The sequence below is a fragment of the Sparus aurata genome, chromosome 16 (genome assembly GCF_900880675.1).
Source record: "Sparus aurata chromosome 16, fSpaAur1.1, whole genome shotgun sequence".
NCBI classification, from domain to species: Eukaryota; Metazoa; Chordata; class Actinopteri; order Spariformes; family Sparidae; genus Sparus; species Sparus aurata.
The window spans coordinates 10276974-10289068 of NC_044202.1; the positions used below are offsets into that span (position 1 = coordinate 10276974).

The window sequence follows — 12095 nt, forward strand, 5'->3', positions numbered from 1 at the left end:
TGAAGTGCTTTATAAAGCATGTATTAAGCGATTTAAAAGGTTTCTAAACATCAGTGGCAACTTTAAAATGCTGATCCAGATAATGTTTATGGATTATAATAAGTACTATAAAAGTCAGTTGCTATTTTACAATGAGCAATTGCTTAACAATTGGCATAGTGAGCACACTAGCATGCTCATGCCACCTCATTGTGTCGAAGAACAGCCTCACAGAGACAAAGGTGTGGCTGTAGACTTGCGGTCCTGTTAAGTTTTTATTCATGCCTTTTATATTTAATTGGCTTTGGATGTAAAATGAGACTCTTAATGTCCACATGTTTCTAAATTGATGCCATAATGTTATTTTGCAGAGTAAATATTTGGTTAGCCTAATTGAGAGCCTTGGATTTTTTGTTTTGTTTTTGCAAATCATGAACAAATGTTGTGAACTTTAATCGCTAAGGCAGTCCGATGTGTTTCCAGAGTGTGCGCTGGATTAATTCCCTCATGTGATTTCTGCAAAGCCGAGCCCACACTGCACAGCGACACTACTTTTTTCTTTTTCTTTGCTGGAAAGATTAACTCGTCTTACTAAAAAATCCCGGCCATTAAAAGGCAAAAGCCACATAAACAATGTGATTCATTCTTTTTTCCAGCCCCCTTTCCATTGCTTTTCGGCTTCAATTCATTCACTACACACACTATGTGGGCTTGACCTCTTTAATCCACACATTAGAAAATGAAAAATCCCCCCCAAAAGAGAACTCACACATGTTATTCCCATTATCCTGGACAGTTCAGTCTAGATATGTTTTCGTGGAAAAGCCCCGGTCTGGGCTAAACACCGGAGAGTGCCAAGACTCTTATCTTGATGTCATCATTTAAACTCTGGAGGTGCTAAACTGAGTTTAAAGGCTTTATAAAACATATGTTCAAATCAAAGGTTAAATAAATTCTATTGGCTCACAAAATCGTGTTCATTCTTGCCGTTGATTAATCCAGTGATGTTAGTCAGGTGGGTATTGGTCAGATCCAGCTGTAAACAGATGTAACAGGCCTTTCAGATTCAATTACATGAGATCTCATGGAGGCAAGTTTACATATTGGTGATTGTCCTGAAGTCTTTGATCGCCTGTGCTTGTCTTGATAGAAACATAAAATGCCGTCTTATCCAAAAACAACATCTGACACCACTACGTCTCATGTGTTGGATGATTACTGGAAGCCTGAGGTCATCCACCTTGTTGGGCCTTGCCTTGATGAAGTCCGGGACGTTGCACGTGCAGTTGCCGAAATTACGAGCGTGTCATTAAGGTCTCAGAGCTGATCCGGAGGGTGTCCTCTCAGCTGATGAGGTCATGTCACATGGTGTTTATAGAGATGAGATGGGGCCCTTCGTGAGCCAAGACGCTTGCGTCATCACTTTCTGCTGCACGCAAGAATTTTTACGGTCGTGCATACATACAGAGCGCACCGTATACACAGATTGTGTGCAGCAGAACTACAGCTGAAGCTACAGATGTTGTGTGTTCCCGCTCACGTAACATTTCAAGTTGAATCCTCTCTCGGGCTATTTGCAGTGGGAGTCTTTTATAAAGTAATCCACTTCTCCCCCGGGGACCTTTTGGCTTTAAGCACTGTTGCACAAAATTGGGTAATTTGCATCGCCCCGCTCGCTTAAAAAACCTGTTTTTGTTTGGCTACATCTTGTTTTTCAGCCGAGTTAATGCAATTTAAAGGCCTGACGTTGTTAGGGAATACATTTGGAGCAAACAGACAAGTGTCGGGTTGCTTTTTTTTCATGGTGCTGGTGGTGGAAGAACCTGTCTTTGCCTGGGGGCACGATGGGAGTGTGCTGACTTGTCTGACAAGCAAGAAACAGATGTATCCTGGGAGATATTTTGTCAAAATCATAACACTGGAAGAGTCAAAGGGAATCCTGCTTTTGAAAGGAAAAAAAGGCGATGGAGGGCAACATTTAAGAAAATAAGCTGAGAAGAGAATCACTAGGGACATATTTTTTTCTACTGAGGCATTTTATTTAGCATGAACTACACCTCAGTGTAACATATTGAGAGACAGCAGGTGTTTTTAAATTGATCCCTTTTGATCAATAGTATTAAAATGGCCTCTAACGCCATCACCTTTTAGGACCTGACTGGCGCCTTCTCCCTCAGTTCTATCCCGTTTTATTACCTGTTTTCCCTCAATTGTTCCCAGATACCAAGACATAATAAGAAAGCCAGCCTGTGCTAATCCCAAAGTCTCAGTGTCCATCTCTGCATCTCCACATCATCTCCCAGTGATGTTATGGCAAGTTACACCACTTGTCTCGCCAACAATGAAGACCGAATGAAACTTGCGAAATGAAAGTGGCTCTTTGGCTCTTTGCATTACCCAGAGGGCTCTGCTTATTGATCGGCTAAATTAGCTGGTTTTGACTGTTAACTGGCAACAAAATAATATCGGGTGGAGAGTGAGTGGGTCACTGGCGGGACAGAGGGGAGAGCGGAGAGGACTTATGGCGACAGTAAAATCTAACATACATTTTTTTTTTCTTCTTACGTGCACTGCTATTAACCCATCGATTGTTTTGTTGTAAGCTGTCCGGCGTTGGAGACATCAGCCTTAGGCAGGACGAACTACAACTCATTCACATTTGTAAGTTTCATAGGCTACTTACAATATTGACATTTCTATAAAAACATGTCATATCGCAACCACATTACGTTTATGACTCTCTATCTGGAGGAGCTAGATGAGAAACTGCCGAGCCAGTGACCAGCATATCAACATTTGTAAGCGAGACACCATAGGATATTCTTAAGGAAACCCTGGGACAGTTTTCAGTTGTGATTTTATCAACACCTCAGGACATCCCTGGATGTTTTGGTGCCAAACAAAACAAGTATTTTAAGCCAAAACATGTTTTGCTAAACCTGATCTGGTGGTTTTTGTTCCTGAACTTAATCAGAGCATAATCAGAGCATAAGCAGAGCGTTGTCACGAGATGCAACTGAAATTGAGCATAAAGAAACATTCAGTTGTGCTTAAAGATATGTGCAAATCTGTGGTTTGCAGAAAAGTACATTGCCAACAATTATTCTGCAGAAAAAATACACATTTTTGATTTTGCATGACTTGTCCCTTTAAACTGAAAGACTCTATATCTGAGTTGCTATCCAGCTGTTATAACTGACAAATCAATCTGCAATGGCCGTATTTACAGGTGAACATGTGAGAGGTATAAAGGTTCATACTGAAGGGCTTCTTCAATACAATGTGGACTGAGAATCTCCGATGAGGTTTTCGGAGGCCCACGTCGTTTATGATGACAGAAGTGGCTGAGCATATTGAAGAACTGCGCGCACAACCACAGCAGCCAGCCGCACACACTTCACACACCCATCATTCAACTGTCTGACGGCCGTGATGAAGATGGATCTAGTTTGCGGTGTTTAATGGTGTGTGGCTCCATTACAGAGTCTTTTGCCCCGGCGAGCTGCTCCCAAATCTGACTTGAGCACACCCCAGAGGATCAACTGTGATTCAGGATAAGTTCTGCTTCTGCAAAAACTCTGGTGTGAAGCTGCTGCCTTGTGGGTAAAGTGAGATTATATGTTTCTCTGGTGTTGGTATGACGATAGCAGACAGGGGGAAAACAGAGAGGACCGACTGAAACACATCTCACAGTCTCACACAAAGTCTTTTCTTTTCCTTTGTACTTTGTCGTGCGGCAGCTGCAGTCTTACAATCAGCAGTTTTAGGGTTGAATATGTAATTACGATTCGCACTTTAACAGTATTCTTAGTTGTAAGACCACAGATGTAGAAAATGAGCAAATACAATCGACAATATTGATGTGGAGTTGACTGCGTCGACACTGCGTTCTTATTAAAATGCCAAATCTGAAATAAAATTGTAGAAAGAAGATATTCACCCCTTACACATCTTCTGCATAAAGTCCACTTTCAATTGTTCTATAAATAGAGGGGAAAAAGGGCGACAAAAGGAACATTCTTTGGTTCAAGATGAAGAAAAGTGTGGGTTTAAAAGGGGAGTCTTGTTCAACTAGTTCTGCTGCAGGTAAATACAACAATAATTAATACAAGGTTAGCGAGAGCTGCCTCTCTCCCTCATCAACCAACAGTCTGAATTTAATTATGTATTGATCTTTTCGTATTAAAACTAAATGTGTCATCGATTGGACAAGCAGCTTTTATTAATAATGCAGGACTCAGAGCTGGGACTCAAAGCAAATTTCCCTGCCGTGTTGTGTAAAGCCATGAGGCAGCTCAGATTGATCCGAATATGAAAGTCGCTTCGTTTCGAATGATGGATTGTTCAAATCTAATTAATGCGGCTGGCTTTGTCAAAAGAATGTTCCGATGACGGCCCCAAAAAATTCACACTTCAAAAGGAAAAAGAGCACTGCAGTTGTCAGCCATGATGTCAGAGTGAGCGGTTTGCGAATAGTTTTAAAGAAAGTGACAGGTCTTTCTGTTCCAGCAGTGCGGGAAAGGTCATATGGATGATTCCTATAATCTGACGGATCATCTGGAGTGATCATATGAAGCCTTTTGACAGCCATTGTCCCTGAATGACTTGGTGTAAAAGATATGCCTTGGAAAGCGCGTAATAGTCGTAAAAAAGTGATTCTGCTCCCGCAGAGTTTCACACATGAAAGTGGAAAGACATGGCAATGATGTGACACAATGACTTGAAGGCGACATTATGCTCATTTTCAGGCTCATCGTTTTATTTTGAAAATAATTACATGCTTTAATGCACAAACAACATACCAGTTTTTCTTATTCTAACCCTGAAGGACAGGAAATTAAACAAAAAAACATGGTAGGTCTCCTTTTAAAAACAACACAGAGCCCGGTGATATGACACAACTTGGCTTCCTGTGTATCTAATGTGATTGGTTAAGGGGCCACATGTGAGGGATATTCTATCAGGCACTAGCAGGTAAAATCAATACCAGAGCCGAGGTCTAAATATTTTCTTATTTCACACCACTTAGGGGTCATCGGAGTGGATTGTCACACTTGACCTGGTTTGATAATGTAAAAAAAGTGCAGCAAAGAGTGCACACATGTACGTACACACAGTAATTTCCTCCCCTTGACAAGTTCAATCTAAACATGAAGTTTCAGACACCCCCCTCCTCACATAAACACACGGTCCGCCTCCCTGACCGTTCCATGAAGTTACCAGGAACGGCGAAAAAACACCTCTGATGAAAGAAAATCAAACACGCACGGTTTGATATTCTCTGCTGGAACAAAGGCATAAAATCTCAAATGAAAGCGCGCAGACACACACACACACACACGCATGCTTTTTGAAGTAATGTATGCATGTCAGCTCGACCACAGTGAGACGTGTTTTCTCTCTCCAGTGAGCTCTCATGCCGCTCTGTAAGCAGCGTCTGATGTGTGTGTCTCATGCCTCATGCTGTGACGAGTAAACAACAAACCGCATGCATTCAGTGTTTGATTAGTGCAGCAGTCAGACAGAGAAAAAGGAGGAAGATAGAGACTAATAGAGAGAGGTATTGGGGAGTGTGTGAGTGTATAGCAGCCATCTGGCCATGTGGGGAGACGAGAGGCAGCCGGCTGGTTTGGAGCAAAGGGTCCCTCGCACCGTTCCATTCCTCTATCGTCAGATCTCCATGTTTACCCTACTTACCCCGGGGACTGAGGCACCTCGTTCTCCCTAATCCGGCCCGCCTGCACAGCGCCTCGTCCGACATCACATGCCGGAAGGATGTTTACGTTCTCCAGGATTTTGGGAGGGAGGGATGGTGGGTGAGCAGAAAGAAAGAAAGAAGGAGTGCCAGGTAGAGCTCTGACAGTTGCTTCTGCCTCCTGTTGGAGTGCCTTTGAGTAGAAAAAAAAAAATCACAGATTGTGCTCGAGGAGAAGGAACACAACACCAATTGAGATCTCAACCCATTCGTTTTATTTTGCGGTTATATGACTACAAGCTTATGTCTCGCGGAGGATCATTAAGGGTTAGGGTTAGGGGTTAGGCTTTTTCAAATTCCAGACAAGATTCCAGGGTAATGAATGCAAAATATGTCATATAGAATTCCAAGAAAGATGTATGAAGAGATGCAGCGCTGCTATGAGCAAGCTTATTGGATACAAATATTTCACTAACTGAAACTGAATTTGCCATTTAGGGGGATTTTGGGCTGGAAATATGGTATAATATAAAATATAATTGGTCAAGCCAACACTGTAGGGGAGTGTTGAGGGGTCATAGTTGGTTGCAATCTGCTACCACACCACTCGATTGCAACTAAATCCCACACACTAGATAAAATGTGTATGAATAATGCAAGTAATCTAAATGTTTCCTGTTAATGTACTGGCATAGTGACTGCAGCTGCTGTGTGAGCCAGACTGTCTGGAGGAATAAACACCTGCAGTCACATCCGATTCTACTCTGATCCAGAGCCGTTCACCACCAGGAGGAGAACTCAGAGATTTAACTTTTATGGTTTACAAAGTATGGATTTATCTTCAGACCCGTTTATCAACCTGACTGCAGCAGTGATCTGCGGAGGTGACTTCCATTTGTCGGGTGTTTACTGACTTTTATTTGGACGGCCGACTGGAAATGTTTACTATATACACAAGGTACAAGACAGAGAGGAGAGGGGAAAGTAGAGAGGGGAGCGGAGTCTCTGGTGAGTGCTGAATCTAGTAGGAGGCTGATTGGAACACAAGCCGTTTTTAGACAGAGCAGCAAGCCTCCAATTTGCCCGTCCTTTTGGCGGCTCGGTCCGCGTTTTTAGACAGAGGCCGGCAAATTGGGGGTCTGTTTTGGTCTGCCGATTTTCCGCCTCGGAGGGTACAATTATTTCCGCCTCGCCCGCTATCTAAAAATGAGGCGGCAATGTGCCGGCCTCTGCGTAAGATGGGCGGATGTGTCGATGACCTGCACTGTTGTGCGACCCACAGCCGGGAGTTTTAAAACCAAGAAACAGCTGATCACAGCAGTCAGTCCATCACTTCATCCATGGACATTAAGATGAACAACTGGACAGCTGCTGATGCTAGCGTCTCCTCAGTCTCTGTAGCTGTTTGGTTGTGTTAGCTTGTTGTTGTGTCCGCAAGCTAAGACCGGTCGCTACTTCTTAAATTAAAAGCCCCCCGCTAAGAACCCAGGCCTAAACTCCTATAGGGTGCAATGTAAAGCTCTTATTTTGAAGACAAATTCATTGTCACCGTTCACAGCCCAACTTCGAGCTTCACGTCACGTCACATGTTTACGCCTACCTCAGAGGTGGCTTTTGGAAAAGGAGGAATATTACGCCTCGGTTTTAGAAAGACAGTCGTCCTTACCTTGGAGCAAATGTGCCGCCTTTTCTATCTAAAAAGGGCTAATGACACACACACGACATGTGAACTTGCTTGCTTACAGCTAAGGTAGAGTAAAGTAATCTGGCTTTTTGGGGCGAATAAACACCAGTCCTACACTTGGGTAAACTCCATTTCTCTGGGTTTGAACATTGATGGAATCATATGGAATAATGTGAGTACACAAGTCAAGAAAATATAACAAAAGTCCAGTCAAACGCCAGTTTTTTTTTACGCAGAATTATATATATATTATATGTTTATCTAATACTCTTTATATATGTGTAATGAGGCAATACAACAAGCAGACACAGAGCACAAAGTTAAACAGTATCAAAACAAGTGTGTAAAGCTACTTAATAGAAAATCTCTAGGGAGTATTTGGAACATTAGTTTTTAGAGGATAAACTGCACTCAGGTCAGTGGAGCAGAGCTGCTCCAGAAAATTACTCATGGAAAACTTAGATAAATAACTCCCCGTTGAACCATTCTGCAAGTTCTGTACGGTGCTGAAAAACACAGAAACTAGGACTGTAATTAGTAAAGCTTGATTAATGCTTATACCTATATATGAGTAGTGTTTAAAATATTGATGAAAATTCACCAACATAGCTGTAATTTGTTTTTTCTCCACCACTATTCCCTTACCACAGATTCCAGTCCTATAACACATGGCGGAAACTTTGAGCCACGCAAGCAAAACCTGAAGGATGTTTCAGTCTCTGCGGTGTGTCATGCATCCAAAAACTAACCTCAGCGTTGCATTGAGCAATGAGCAGTGTCAGGCTTTCAACATATTTGTTGGGCAATCACTCTCCGGGTTGTTATTGAGACTGGTAGTGCCGCACACCAAACCTCCAAACAAACCTCGGATTGGCCTCTTTCATCAGAGCAAATCATCAGCCAGTTGTTCCCCTAGAGAGAATCAGCTGCCCGAATTCCCAGACTCACTAGCAGGAAGCAGCTTATGCCCTCTTAACCCTCTCTGCTTGTGTGCCTTGTGTGGTTAACATGTGTGCGGACGCATCGTTTTTCCCCCCTCGTTTTTTTCCCTCAACCTGGAAAAAGTGACTCACTACAGCCAAAGTGTTTGCTCAAAGGGGACCACAGAGGTACAGTTCAGTATGTGTGTCACAGTCTGGAGAGTTTAGCACTGTATCCAATACTTTTTCTCGCTGCTGTCCCAATGGCCTCGCAGCCAGAGCAGCGAAACAAATCCCACATCCAGATCCAAAATACACCCTACAGAGAAGGCTGTGTAAATCAAAGTGGATGGTCTCAAGGTGTAGCGTGAAAAAAAAAGAAAAAAGAAGAAAAGGCATCAGAAGAGTCTGCAAACATTTTTCAATCCTAAAATGAACTATTTTCACATGCTCCACCAGATGGTTGAGCAGCTTGCTTCAGCGTGGAATCGCAAAGCCAGACAAACTGTAACATGATCCCAGGAAAGCTTCGAGGGGCTGGATGAAAAAGGAAACATCCATATTTGATTACTGGCATGCCTAGTGTGACTTTGTTTGGCAGCATGGATTAGGCGTAATTGGTCTTGGTAAATAAATTGTATTCATAAGTGAGAAAACTGAATTACATCTGCCATCAATTCAGCCGGTGTAACTTGCCTGCGATGGCACCTTGCAGCACGGAAATGCAAAAGCCAGACAAACACAAAGTGTTTCCAGTGAAATCAGAAACATTCACACTTGATTACAGAATGCCTGCCTGCTTGCAAGTCACAGGAAGATTTAATTTACCCTTCATTATAGATTTATCTCCATGGTTTTCTCAAATGACCCACAGACATCTGCTAGTACAACTGGTCCTTTGCTTAATATGACAAATAACGATTGCTTAAACGCTCATCCTTCTTCTCTGCAACATGTTAATCATCAGCTGCAGGGACCCAGAGGCAAAGAAACAGAAGCGCATAAAACTTGAACTATCTCAGATGAGCCAAGTCTCTTCAGAATAAAGACGGAGCTTATAAAAGAAGCCAAGCCAACCACGGGAGGAATTAGAGCTCTGTGGGGAATTTGGATGACTCACGACCGGCCAAGCAAAACATCAGACAGAAAACAATCACACACACTTCCATACAGTTATACTGCAGTGTGTGTGTGTGTGTGTGTGTGTGAATTCCCAGGGAGCACATTTCTGTTGGCATGACGGTAGAAAACAAAAAGATGGTAGATGGTAGTCGGCCGCTGTTGGCAGTTTAGGACAGACTTGAACATCAACACCTCCCACACATCTCTCGGTGAATTGTTGGAAAGTGTTCAAGTAGTGCGAGCCTGCCTAAACAAGCAATTCAAAGAAGTTAAGCTACTTTATTTTATTGTGAGCTTGGGGAATGCCCTAGTTGCTGTTCATTAAGTCATTTTGTGGGATGCCTACTATAATCTGAGATATGTGAGGGTTGAGTCACAGTGACAGGATGATAAAAATAATAATAATAATTATAACATTTGTCACCATCGTAGTCCTCTCCTCACAAGGACTTGGAGTCAGTCACTGTTATGAAAATCAGTCACCTTATCGGGTTGTCTAAACACGTAATTCAAAAAAGGCGCAGCTACTTTGGTTTTTCCAAGTGACCCTGGGTCATTTATCCCGCCATTAACTGGGAAGCAAGATTGACAGAAAGAATAATTCAATAATATCCACAAAAGGACTGAATATGTCTTTATTATGGGTCCAGTGGGGAATGCCTTTGTTACTGAACATGTCCGCTGAGTAATTGTGTGTTAACAGAACCTGCCACCCCCGCTCTCCATCCCCTAGTAGCAGAGAGAGTGCAGGTTGTTTTGTTGAATTTGTAAGTCAGGTCGGCCTGACTTATTGATCCTTCACCTGACTTAACTGAGGTTTGTGCAAGGTAGAATCCGCAGCACCGACCGTGACTCTGAAAGCGAAAGAATCAAAAGAGTCAGTTTGCAAGTCTGTCCCCTGTTACAAATTAACAAGAAGGTGTACCCAGCAGGGGACACAGACTATAACCACAGATAGGCTATTTAAAGTTTGAGTAATAGTAATGAGGTGATAAAATATTATTGCCACCATCTCTGTCCAATGGTTAACATGCCCAGAGGGGCTGAAAGTGTCACTGTTAATATAAATCTAGTAACAAACAGCAGGTACTTTTCTCCTAGTCTTATCTTTCAAGGTTCAAGGTTCAAGGTAAATGTGTTTGTCATCGAAAATGAAAGTGTGTAACAAACAGAAGGCATGTAGTTTTTTGTAGAGATGGCTGTAGCTTAGATAAACACCCAGGAAATCATTCTATAGTGCATTTTTTTTTAGGTTAAATATTGAATATATTGAAGGGCAGGGGCGAAAAGAAGGGCACTTTAGCGCGCGTTTTTGCTCCCAAGAGGGCACTTTAGCGCCCGTTTTGGCTCTCAAGAGGGCACTTTAGCACGCAATTTGGCTCCCAATAGGGCACTTTAGCGCGTGTTTTGGCTCCCAAGAGGGCAGTTTATCATGTTTTAACCAGCGAAGGGGGCAGTTTAGTGTGTTTTGCCAACCAAGAGGGCATTTTGGCATGCTTTTTTGGCTCTCAGGAGGGCACTTTAGCGTACGTTTTGGCTCTCAGGAGGGCACTTTAGCGCACGTTTTTCAACAATTGGGTCACGAGGGGGGACGACTGCCCCCCCTGCCCCCCCCTTGTGCACATCACTGGTCCCAAGTCATTTTTGCCACGGGCACGTCAAGTCAATTCAAGTCAAGTCCCGAGACAAGTCACTTTTTCCCTACCCAAGAGGAAAGTCATTGTTTTCTGTCGAGTGAACTTGCGGGTCATCGAAACACTGACTCGAGCCCGGGTCACAGTGACTTGAGTTTCCCTGCAAATGTGCTCTTCTTTTACTCATGAAGAGGTGAAAAAAAAAAAAAAAAGTCAAACAGCTAATGTAAATCCTCTGGAAAGGTAGCCTCTCTAACTTGCTGTGCTGGTCTTGAAACCAGAACCAGTCAGCCAGCAAAGCCTCATATATTGGAGAGAAAAAAAAACCTGCTGAAAATGTTATATGGCTCTAATATAGCCCATAAACATCAATTCTAAAGCCTCCATTTTCACTGTTCGGCTTTGGTGTTTTTTCCTTCTTTTCGTCTCCTCCTCGCACTTCTGCAGGAGTGGAGTGTGTGCTACGTGGTGCTGTGACACTGTACGTGATTGGCGGGAGGGTTTGTGTGTCTGCATGGGAACCTGCTACTGGTTTCCCCCATACACTCACTCACTCACTCACACACACACGGGGAGGGGAGAGCCGCAGTCGGTCGGTCAGACAGGCGGACGGTGTGTTTCAGTCTCCGCTCACACGGCAGCAGGGAGAAACAAACTCTCCTCACTCATCAAACAACTTGTCCTGGAAGTGAAGTCGACGCGATGTTAAACGCGAAATGCTCCCGTTCGGTGTGAGCCGACAGCTTAATAAACAGCAAAGGAGGAGACTGCCGAAAGTGTGCTGGGAGAAGAAACTGTGACAGCAGCTGGAGACGCCAAGTGAAGGATTTGAGGACCGCACGTGGAAAACACATCGGTAAGTAATGTCAACTCCATGCCGCGCTCTTACTTCTGTCAGTCATTAACAGTTTGAACATGAAAAACAAAAGTTTAATTAATGCTTTCTACTCACGTCTTATCTGTTGACTTCGCGGTAGTGATTAGCAATTGGCGCTAACTGCGTCAACAACAAATTCAGCCACTCTGCGGTGCGCGCGCCCGTTTACTTCATTAACCATGAG

General features: G+C 43.2%; 1 protein-coding gene across 2 annotated transcripts in view; it reads left to right on the forward strand.

Annotated features, from left to right (window-relative positions):
- The first annotated feature begins 11553 nt into the window (after positions 1-11553).
- Positions 11554-12095, forward strand: part of stxbp6 (syntaxin binding protein 6 (amisyn)) — a 60543-nt gene continuing 60001 nt past the window's right edge. The window contains exon 1 of one of the 2 annotated variants that reach the window (XM_030444040.1): positions 11554-11890. The gene's annotated coding sequence lies outside the window, so the exon portion shown is untranslated. The remainder of the gene's footprint in view (positions 11891-12095) is intronic. The other variant, XM_030444041.1, reaches the window with a different exon arrangement.